Source organism: Silurus aristotelis, assembly GCF_946808225.1.
Source record: "Silurus aristotelis genome assembly, chromosome: 12".
NCBI lineage: Eukaryota > Metazoa > Chordata > Actinopteri > Siluriformes > Siluridae > Silurus > Silurus aristotelis.
Window position 1 is genome coordinate 20,934,359 of NC_139585.1, and position 12,538 is coordinate 20,946,896.

The following is a 12,538-nucleotide window of genomic DNA, read 5'->3' on the forward strand; positions in this document are numbered from 1 at the left end:
CTATACTTCAATAAAATTTAATTCATATTAAAAGTAGGCCAAACAAGTCTTTCAAAAAAGACAAAGAAATAAAGCAATCTTTTAAACAGGTCTCTTTAATTAACAAGTAGATTTATAGTTTAATTTTACAAAGTAGACAAACTATTAGATTAAAAAAAAAAAATTTAAACATTTTACTTGGCAATGACTGGGATTGAACCCCCAACCTTGTGGTAACCTGCAATCGATAAACAAACACCTTACCGACTGAGCTATCTTTTCTCCCTTGTGCAAGCAGTCAATGGGCCTAATGAACCAAAATGGCTTATTTTCCTATATTTCAACACATTGTAACTCATATTAAAAGTAGGCCAAACAAGTCTTTCAAAAAAGACAAAGAAATAAAGCAATCTTTTAAACAGGTCTCTTTAATTAACAAGTAGATTTATAGTTTAATTTTACAAAGTAGACAAACTATTAGATTTGAAAAGAAAATTTAAATATTTTACTTGGCAGTGCCTGGGATTGAACCCCCAACCTTGTGGGGACCTGCTGATCTATAAACCAACACCTTACCGACTGAGCTATCTTTTCCCCCTTGTGCAAGCAGTCAATGGGCCTAATGAACCAAAATGGCTTCTTTTCCTATACTTCAACAAAATGTAACTCATATTAAAAGTAGGCCAAACAAGTCTTTCAAAAAAGACAAAGAAATAAAGCAATCTTTTAAACAGGTCACTTTAATTAACAAGTAGATTTATAGTTTAATTTTACAAAGTAGACAAACTATTAGATTTAAAAAAAAAAATAAAAAAAAATATACTTGGCAATGACTGGGATTGAACCCCAAACCTTGTGGGGACCTGCGATCGATAAACAAACACCTTACCGACTGAGCTATCTTTTCTCCCTTGTGCAAGCAGTCAATGGGCCTAATGAACCAAAATGGCTTCTTTTCCTATACTTCAACAAAATGTAATTCATATTAAAAGTAGGCCAAACAAGTCTTTCAAAAAAGACAAAGAAATAAAGCAATCTTTTAAACAGGTCTCTTTAATTAACAAGTAGATTTATAGTTTAATTTTACAAAGTAGACAAACTATTAGATTTAAAAAAAAAAAAGTAAACATTTTACTTGGCAATGCCTGGGATTGAACCCCCAACCTTGTGGTAACCTGCAATCGATAAACAAACACCTTACCGACTGAGCTATCTTTTTTCCCTTGTGCAAGCAGTCAATGGGCCTAATGAACCAAAATGGCATCTTTTCCTATACTTCAACACCATGTAACTCATATTAAAAGTAGGCCAAACAAGTCTTTCAAAAAGACAAATAAATAAAGCAATCTTTTAAACAGGTCTCTTTAATTAACAAGTAGATTTATAGTTTAATTTTACAAAGTAGACAAACTATTAGATTAAAAAAAAAAAAAAAAAATTTTACTTGGCAATGCCTGGGATTGAACCCCAAACCTTGTGGGGACTTGCGATCGATAAACAAACACCTTACCGACTGAGCTATCTTTTCTCCCTTGTGCAAGCAGTCAATGGGCCTAATGAACCAAAATGGCTTCTTTTCCTATACTTCAAAACCATGTAACTCATATTAAAAGAAGGCCAAACAAGTCTTTCAAAAAAGACAAAGAAATAAAGCAATCTTTTAAACAGGTCTCTTTAATTAACAAGTAGATTTATAGTTTAATTTTACAAAGTAGACAAACTATTAGATTTGAAAAGAAAATTTAAATATTTTACTTGGCAGTGCCTGGGATTGAACCCCCAACCTTGTGGGGACCTGCTGATCTATAAACCAACACCTTACCGACTGAGCTATCTTTTCTCCCTTGTGCAAGCAGTCAATGGGCCTAATGAACCAAAATGGCTTCTTTTCCTATACTTCAACACCATGTAACTCATATTAAAAGTAGGCCAAACAAGTCTTTCAAAAAAGACAAAGAAATAAAGCAATCTTTTAAACAGGTCTCTTTAATTAACAAGTAGATTTATAGTTTAATTTTACAAAGTAGACAAACTATTAGATTTGAAAAGAAAATTTAAATATTTTACTTGGCAGTGCCTGGGACTGAACCCCCAACCTTGTGGGAACCTGCTGATCTATAAACCAACACCTTACCGACTGAGCTATATTTTCTCTCTTGTGCAAGCAGTCAATGGGCCTAATGAACCAAAATGGCTTCTTTTACTATACTTCAACAAAATGTAATTCATATTAAAAGTAGGCCAAACAAGTCTTTCAAAAAAGACAAAGAAATAAAGCAATCTTTTAAACAGGTCTCTTTAATTAACAAGTAGATTTATAGTTTAATTTTACAAATTAGACAAACTATTATATTTAAAAGAAAAAATTTAAACATTTTAAAATCAATAGGCCTAATGAACCAAAATGGCTTCTTTTCATATACTTCAACACCATGTAACTCATATTAAAAGTAGGCCAAACAAGTCTTTCAAAAAATACAGAAATAAAGCAGTCTTTCAAATAGGTCTCTTTAATTAACAAGTAGATTTATAGTTCAATTTTACAAAGTAGACAAACTATTAGATAAAAAAAAAGAAAAAAAAAAAAATTTACTTGGCAATGCCTGGGATTGAACCCCCAACCTTGTGGGGACCTGCTAAAAGATAAACCAACAGCTTACCGAATGAGCTATCTTTTCTCCCTTGTGCAAGCAGTCAATGGGCCTAATGAACCAAAATGGCTTCTTTTCCTATACTTCAACAAAATGTAACTCATATTAAAAGTAGGCCAAACAAGTCTTTCAAAAAAGACAAAGAAATAAAGCAATCTTTTAAACAGGTCTCTTTAATGAACAAGTAGATTTATAGATTAATTTTACAAAGAAGACAAACTATTAGATTTGAAAAGAAAATTTAAATATTTCACTTGGCAGTGCCTGGGATTGAACCCCCAACCTTGTGGGGACCTGCAATCGATAAACAAACACCTTACCGACTGAGCTATCTTTTCTCCCTTGTGCAAGCAGTCAATGGGCCTAATGAACCAAAATGGCTTCTTTTCCTATTCTTCAACACATTGTAACTCATATTAAAAGTAGGCCAAACAAGTCTTTCAAAAAAGACAAAGAAATAAAGCAATCTTTTAAACAGGTCTCTTTAATGAACAAGTAGATTTATAGTTTAATTTTACAAAGAAGACAAACTATTAGATTTGAAAAGAAAATTTAAATATTTCACTTGGCAGTGCCTGGGATTGAACCCCCAACCTTGTGGGGACCTGCAATCGATAAACAAACACCTTACCGACTGAGCTATCTTTTCTCCCTTGTGCAAGCAGTCAATGGGCCTAATTAACCAAAATGGCTTCTTTTCCTATTCTTCAACACATTGTAACTCATATTAAAAGTAGGCCAAACAAGTCTTTCAAAAAAGACAAAGAAATAAAGCAATCTTTTAAACAGGTCTCTTCAATGAACAAGTAGATTTATAGTTTAATTTTACAAAGAAGACAAACTATTAGATTTGAAAAGAAAATTTAAATATTTCACTTGGCAGTGCCTGGGATTAAACCCCCAACCTTGTGTGGACCTGCAATCGATAAACAAACACCTTACCGACTGAGCTATCTTTTCTCCCTTGTGCAAGCATTCAATGGGCCTAATGAACCAAAATGGCTTCTTTTCCTATATTTCAACACATTTTAACTCATATTAAAAGTAGGCCAAACAAGTCTTTCAAAAAAGACAAAGAAATAAAGCAATCTTTTAAACAGGTCTCTTTAATGAACAAGTAGATTTATAGTTTAATTTTACAAAGTAGACAAACTATTAGATTTGAAAAGAAAATTTAAATATTTCACTTGGCAGTGCCTGGGATTGAACCCCCAACCTTGTGGGGACCTGCAATCGATAAACAAACACCTTACCGACTGAGCTATCTTTTCTCCCTTGTGCAAGCAGTCAATGGGCCTAATTAACCAAAATGGCTTCTTTTCCTATTCTTCAACACATTGTAACTCATATTAAAAGTAGGCCAAACAAGTCTTTCAAAAAAGACAAAGAAATAAAGCAATCTTTTAAACAGGTCTCTTTAATGAACAAGTAGATTTATAGTTTAATTTTACAAAGAAGACAAACTATTAGATTTGAAAAGAAAATTTAAATATTTCACTTGGCAGTGCCTGGGATTAAACCCCCAACCTTGTGGGGACCTGCAATCGATAAACAAACACCTTACCGACTGAGCTATCTTTTCTCCCTTGTGCAAGCATTCAATGGGCCTAATGAACCAAAATGGCTTCTTTTCCTATATTTCAACACATTGTAACTCATATTAAAAGTAGGCCAAACAAGTCTTTCAAAAAAGACAAAGAAATAAAGCAATCTTTTAAACAGGTCTCTTTAATTAACAAGTAGATTTATAGTTTAATTTTACAAAGTAGACAAACTATTAGATTTAAAAAAAAAAATAAAAAAAATTATACTTGGCAATGACTGGGATTGAACCCCAAACCTTGTGGGGACCTGCGATCGATAAACAAACAACTTACCGACTGAGCTATCTTTTCTCCCTTGTGCAAGCAGTCAATGGGCCTAATGAACCAAAATAGCTTCTTTTCCTCTACTTCAACAAAATGTAATTCATATTAAAAGTAGGCCAAACAAGTCTTTCAAAAAAGACAAAGAAATAAAGCAATCTTTTAAACAGGTCTCTTTAATTAACAAGTAGATTTATAGTTTAATTTTACAAAGTAGACAAACTATTATATTTAAAAGAAAAAATTAAAACATTTTAAAATCAATAGGCCTAATGAACCAAATTGGCTTCTTTTCATATACTTCAACACCATGTAACTTATATTAAAAGTAGGCCAAACAAGTCTTTCAAAAAAGACAGAAATAAAGCAGTCTTTCAAAGAGGTCTCTTTAATTAACAAGTAGATTTATAGTTCAATTTTACAAAGTAGACAAACTATTAGATAAAAAAAAAAAAAAAAAAATTTACTTGGCAATGCCTGGGATTGAACCACCAACCTTGTGGGGACCTGCTAAAAGATAAACCAACAGCTTACCGACTGAGCTATCTCTTCTTCCTTGTGCAAGCAGTCAATGGGCCTAATGAACGAAAATGGCTTCTTTTCCTCTACTTCAACACCATGTAACTCATATTAAAAGTAGGCCAAACAAGTCTTTCAAAAAAGACAAAGAAATAAAGCAATCTTTTAAACAGGACTCTTTAATTAACAAGTAGATTTATAGTTTAATTTTACAAAGTAGACAAACTATTAGATTTAAAAAAATTTTTTAAATATTTTACTTGGCAATGCCTGGGATTGAACCCCCAACCTTGTGGGGACCTGCAATCGATAAACAAACACCTTATCGACTGAGCTATCTTTTCTCCCTTTTGCAAGCTGTCAATGGGCCTAATGAACCAAAATGGCTTCTTTTCCTATATTTCAACACATTGTAACTCATATTAAAAGTAGGCCAAACAAGTCTTTCAAAAAAGACAAAGAAATAAAGCAATCTTTTAAACAGGTCTCTTTAATTAACAAGTAGATTTATAGTTTAATTTTACAAAGTAGACAAACTATTAGATTAAAAAAAAAAAAAAAAAATTTTACTTGGCAATGCCTGGGATTGAACCCCAAACCTTGTGGGGACTTGCGATCGATAAACAAACACCTTACCGACTGAGCTATCTTTTCTCCCTTGTGCAAGCAGTCAATGGGCCTAATGAACCAAAATGGCTACTTTTCCTATACTTCAAAACCATGTAACTCATATTAAAAGAAGGCCAAACAAGTCTTTCAAAAAAGACAAAGAAATAAAGCAATCTTTTAAACAGGTCTCTTTAATTAACAAGTAGATTTATAGTTTAATTTTACAAAGTAGACAAACTATTAGATTTGAAAAGAAAATTTAAATATTTTACTTGGCAGTGCCTGGGATTGAACCCCCAACCTTGTGGGGACCTGCTGATCTATAAACCAACACCTTACCGACTGAGCTATCTTTTCTCCCTTGTGCAAGCAGTCAATGGGCCTAATGAACCAAAATGGCTTCTTTTCCTATACTTCAACACCATGTAACTCATATTAAAAGTAGGCCAAACAAGTCTTTCAAAAAAGACAAAGAAATAAAGCAATCTTTTAAACAGGTCTCTTTAATTAACAAGTAGATTTATAGTTTAATTTTACAAAGTAGACAAACTATTAGATTTGAAAAGAAAATTTAAATATTTTACTTGGCAGTGCCTGGGACTGAACCCCCAACCTTGTGGGAACCTGCTGATCTATAAACCAACACCTTACCGACTGAGCTATATTTTCTCTCTTGTGCAAGCAGTCAATGGGCCTAATGAACCAAAATGGCTTCTTTTACTATACTTCAACAAAATGTAATTCATATTAAAAGTAGGCCAAACAAGTCTTTCAAAAAAGACAAAGAAATAAAGCAATCTTTTAAACAGGTCTCTTTAATTAACAAGTAGATTTATAGTTTAATTTTACAAATTAGACAAACTATTATATTTAAAAGAAAAAATTTAAACATTTTAAAATCAATAGGCCTAATGAACCAAAATGGCTTCTTTTCATATACTTCAACACCATGTAACTCATATTAAAAGTAGGCCAAACAAGTCTTTCAAAAAATACAGAAATAAAGCAGTCTTTCAAATAGGTCTCTATAATTAACAAGTAGATTTATAGTTCAATTTTACAAAGTAGACAAACTATTAGATAAAAAAAAAGAAAAAAAAAAAAATTTACTTGGCAATGCCTGGGATTGAACCCCCAACCTTGTGGGGACCTGCTAAAAGATAAACCAACAGCTTACCGAATGAGCTATCTTTTCTCCCTTGTGCAAGCATTCAATGGGCCTAATGAACCAAAATGGCTTCTTTTCCTATACTTCAACAAAATGTAATTCATATTAAAAGTAGGCCAAACAAGTCTTTCAAAAAAGACAAAGAAATAAAGCAATCTTTTAAACAGGTCTCTTTAATGAACAAGTAGATTTATAGTTTAATTTTACAAAGAAGACAAACTATTAGATTTGAAAAGAAAATTTAAATATTTCACTTGGCAGTGCCTGGGATTGAACCCCCAACCTTGTGGGGACCTGCAAATGGATAAACAAACACCTTACCGACTGAGCTATCTTTTCTCCCTTGTGCAAGCAGTCAATGGGCCTAATGAACCAAAATGGCTTCTTTTCCTATTCTTCAACACACTGTAACTCATATTAAAAGTAGGCCAAACAAGTCTTTCAAAAAAGACAAAGAAATAAAGCAATCTTTTAAACAGGTCTCTTTAATGAACAAGTAGATTTATAGTTTAATTTTACAAAGAAGACAAACTATTAGATTTGAAAAGAAAATTTAAATATTTCACTTGGCAGTGCCTGGGATTGAACCCCCAACCTTGTGGGGACCTGCAATCGATAAACAAACACCTTACCGACTGAGCTATCTTTTCTCCCTTGTGCAAGCAGTCAATGGGCCTAATTAACCAAAATGGCTTCTTTTCCTATTCTTCAACACATTGTAACTCATATTAAAAGTAGGCCAAACAAGTCTTTCAAAAAAGACAAAGAAATAAAGCAATCTTTTAAACAGGTCTCTTTAATGAACAAGTAGATTTATAGTTTAATTTTACAAAGAAGACAAACTATTAGATTTGAAAAGAAAATTTAAATATTTCACTTGGCAGTGCCTGGGATTAAACCCCCAACCTTGTGGGGACCTGCAATCGATAAACAAACACCTTACCGACTGAGCTATCTTTTCTCCCTTGTGCAAGCATTCAATGGGCCTAATGAACCAAAATGGCTTCTTTTCCTATATTTCAACACATTGTAACTCATATTAAAAGTAGGCCAAACAAGTCTTTCAAAAAAGACAAAGAAATAAAGCAATCTTTTAAACAGGTCTCTTTAATTAACAAGTAGATTTATAGTTTAATTTTACAAAGTAGACAAACTATTAGATTTAAAAAAAAAAATAAAAAAAATTATACTTGGCAATGACTGGGATTGAACCCCAAACCTTGTGGGGACCTGCGATCGATAAACAAACAACTTACCGACTGAGCTATCTTTTCTCCCTTGTGCAAGCAGTCAATGGGCCTAATGAACCAAAATAGCTTCTTTTCCTCTACTTCAACAAAATGTAATTCATATTAAAAGTAGGCCAAACAAGTCTTTCAAAAAAGACAAAGAAATAAAGCAATCTTTTAAACAGGTCTCTTTAATTAACAAGTAGATTTATAGTTTAATTTTACAAAGTAGACAAACTATTATATTTAAAAGAAAAAATTAAAACATTTTAAAATCAATAGGCCTAATGAACCAAAATGGCTTCTTTTCATATACTTCAACACCATGTAACTTATATTAAAAGTAGGCCAAACAAGTCTTTCAAAAAAGACAGAAATAAAGCAGTCTTTCAAAGAGGTCTCTTTAATTAACAAGTAGATTTATAGTTCAATTTTACAAAGTAGACAAACTATTAGATAAAAAAAAAAAAAAAAAAATTTACTTGGCAATGCCTGGGATTGAACCACCAACCTTGTGGGGACCTGCTAAAAGATAAACCAACAGCTTACCGACTGAGCTATCTCTTCTTCCTTGTGCAAGCAGTCAATGGGCCTAATGAACGAAAATGGCTTCTTTTCCTCTACTTCAACACCATGTAACTCATATTAAAAGTAGGCCAAACAAGTCTTTCAAAAAAGACAAAGAAATAAAGCAATCTTTTAAACAGGACTCTTTAATTAACAAGTAGATTTATAGTTTAATTTTACAAAGTAGACAAACTATTAGATTTAAAAAATTTTTTTAAAAATTTTACTTGGCAATGCCTGGGATTGAACCCCCAACCTTGTGGGGACCTGCAATCGATAAACAAACACCTTATCGACTGAGCTATCTTTTCTCCCTTTTGCAAGCTGTCAATGGGCCTAATGAACCAAAATGGCTTCTTTTCCTATATTTCAACACATTGTAACTCATATTAAAAGTAGGCCAAACAAGTCTTTCAAAAAAGACAAAGAAATAAAGCAATCTTTTAAACAGGTCTCTTTAATTAACAAGTAGATTTATAGTTTAATTTTACAAAGTAGACAAACTATTAGATTAAAAAAAAAAAAAAAAAATTTTACTTGGCAGTGCCTGGGATTGAACCCCAAACCTTGTGGGGACTTGCGATCGATAAACAAACACCTTACCGACTGAGCTATCTTTTCTCCCTTGTGCAAGCAGTCAATGGGCCTAATGAACCAAAATGGCTACTTTTCCTATACTTCAAAACCATGTAACTCATATTAAAAGAAGGCCAAACAAGTCTTTCAAAAAAGACAAAGAAATAAAGCAATCTTTTAAACAGGTCTCTTTAATTAACAAGTAGATTTATAGTTTAATTTTACAAAGTAGACAAACTATTAGATTTGAAAAGAAAATTTAAATATTTTACTTGGCAGTGCCTGGGATTGAACCCCCAACCTTGTGGGGACCTGCTGATCTATAAACCAACACCTTACCGACTGAGCTATCTTTTCTCCCTTGTGCAAGCAGTCAATGGGCCTAATGAACCAAAATGGCTTCTTTTCCTATACTTCAACACCATGTAACTCATATTAAAAGTAGGCCAAACAAGTCTTTCAAAAAAGACAAAGAAATAAAGCAATCTTTTAAACAGGTCTCTTTAATTAACAAGTAGATTTATAGTTTAATTTTACAAAGTAGACAAACTATTAGATTTGAAAAGAAAATTTAAATATTTTACTTGGCAGTGCCTGGGACTGAACCCCCAACCTTGTGGGAACCTGCTGATCTATAAACCAACACCTTACCGACTGAGCTATATTTTCTCTCTTGTGCAAGCAGTCAATGGGCCTAATGAACCAAAATGGCTTCTTTTACTATACTTCAACAAAATGTAATTCATATTAAAAGTAGGCCAAACAAGTCTTTCAAAAAAGACAAAGAAATAAAGCAATCTTTTAAACAGGTCTCTTTAATTAACAAGTAGATTTATAGTTTAATTTTACAAATTAGACAAACTATTATATTTAAAAGAAAAAATTTAAACATTTTAAAATCAATAGGCCTAATGAACCAAAATGGCTTCTTTTCATATACTTCAACACCATGTAACTCATATTAAAAGTAGGCCAAACAAGTCTTTCAAAAAATACAGAAATAAAGCAGTCTTTCAAATAGGTCTCTTTAATTAACAAGTAGATTTATAGTTCAATTTTACAAAGTAGACAAACTATTAGATAAAAAAAAAGAAAAAAAAAAAATTTTACTTGGCAATGCCTGGGATTGAACCCCCAACCTTGTGGGGACCTGCTAAAAGATAAACCAACAGCTTACCGAATGAGCTATCTTTTCTCCCTTGTGCAAGCAGTCAATGGGCCTAATGAACCAAAATGGCTTCTTTTCCTATACTTCAACAAAATGTAATTCATATTAAAAGTAGGCCAAACAAGTCTTTCAAAAAAGACAAAGAAATAAAGCAATCTTTTAAACAGGTCTCTTTAATGAACAAGTAGATTTATAGTTTAATTTTACAAAGAAGACAAACTATTAGATTTGAAAAGAAAATTTAAATATTTCACTTGGCAGTGCCTGGGATTGAACCCCCAACCTTGTGGGGACCTGCAATCGATAAACAAACACCTTACCGACTGAGCTATCTTTTCTCCCTTGTGCAAGCAGTCAATGGGCCTAATGAACCAAAATGGCTTCTTTTCCTATTCTTCAACACATTGTAACTCATATTAAAAGTAGGCCAAACAAGTCTTTCAAAAAAGACAAAGAAATAAAGCAATCTTTTAAACAGGTCTCTTTAATGAACAAGTAGATTTATAGTTTAATTTTACAAAGAAGACAAACTATTAGATTTGAAAAGAAAATTTAAATATTTCACTTGGCAGTGCCTGGGATTGAACCCCCAACCTTGTGGGGACCTGCAATCGATAAACAAACACCTTACCGACTGAGCTATCTTTTCTCCCTTGTGCAAGCATTCAATGGGCCTAATGAACCAAAATGGCTTCTTTTCCTATATTTCAACACATTGTAACTCATATTAAAAGTAGGCCAAACAAGTCTTTCAAAAAAGACACAGAAATAAAGCAATCTTTTAAACAGGTCTCTTTAATTAACAAGTAGATTTATAGTTTAATTTTACAAAGTAGACAAACTATTAGATTTAAAAAAAAAAATAAAAAAAATTATACTTGGCAATGACTGGGATTGAACCCCAAACCTTGTGGGGACCTGCGATCGATAAACAAACAACTTACCGACTGAGCTATCTTTTCTCCCTTGTGCAAGCAGTCAATGGGCCTAATGAACCAAAATAGCTTCTTTTCCTCTACTTCAACAAAATGTAATTCATATTAAAAGTAGGCCAAACAAGTCTTTCAAAAAAGACAAAGAAATAAAGCAATCTTTTAAACAGGTCTCTTTAATTAACAAGTAGATTTATAGTTTAATTTTACAAAGTAGACAAACTATTATATTTAAAAGAAAAAATTAAAACATTTTAAAATCAATAGGCCTAATGAACCAAAATGGCTTCTTTTCATATACTTCAACACCATGTAACTCATATTAAAAGTAGGCCAAACAAGTCTTTCAAAAAAGACAGAAATAAAGCAGTCTTTCAAAGAGGTCTCTTTAATTAACAAGTAGATTTATAGTTCAATTTTACAAAGTAGACAAACTATTAGATAAAAAAAAAAAAAAAAAAATTTACTTGGCAATGCCTGGGATTGAACCACCAACCTTGTGGGGACCTGCTAAAAGATAAACCAACAGCTTACCGACTGAGCTATCTCTTCTTCCTTGTGCAAGCAGTCAATGGGCCTAATGAACCAAAATGGCTTCTTTTCCTATACTTCAACACCATGTAACTCATATTAAAAGTAGGCCAAACAAGTCTTTCAAAAAAGACAAAGAAATAAAGCAATCTTTTAAACAGGACTCTTTAATTAACAAGTAGATTTATAGTTTAATTTTACAAAGTAGACAAACTATTAGATTTAAAAAAAATTTTTAAATATTTTACTTGGCAATGCCTGGGATTGAACCCCCAACCTTGTGGGGACCTGCAATCGATAAACAAACACCTTACCGACTGAGCTATCTTTTCTCCCTTTTGCAAGCTGTCAATGGGCCTAATGAACCAAAATGGCTTCTTTTCCTATATTTCAACACATTGTAACTCATATTAAAAGTAGGCCAAACAAGTCTTTCAAAAAAGACAAAGAAATAAAGCAATCTTTTAAACAGGTCTCTTTAATTAACAAGTAGATTTATAGTTTAATTTTACAAAGTAGACAAACTATTAGATTTGAAAAGAAAATTTTAATATTTTACTTGGCAGTGACTGGGATTGAACCCCCAACCTTGTGGGGACCTGCTGATCTATAAACCAACACCTTACCGACTGAGCTATCTTTTCTCCCTTGCGCAAGCAGTCAATGGGCCTAATGAACCAAAATGGCTTCTTTTCCTATACTTCAACACCATGTAACTCATATTAAAAGTAGGCCAAACAAGTC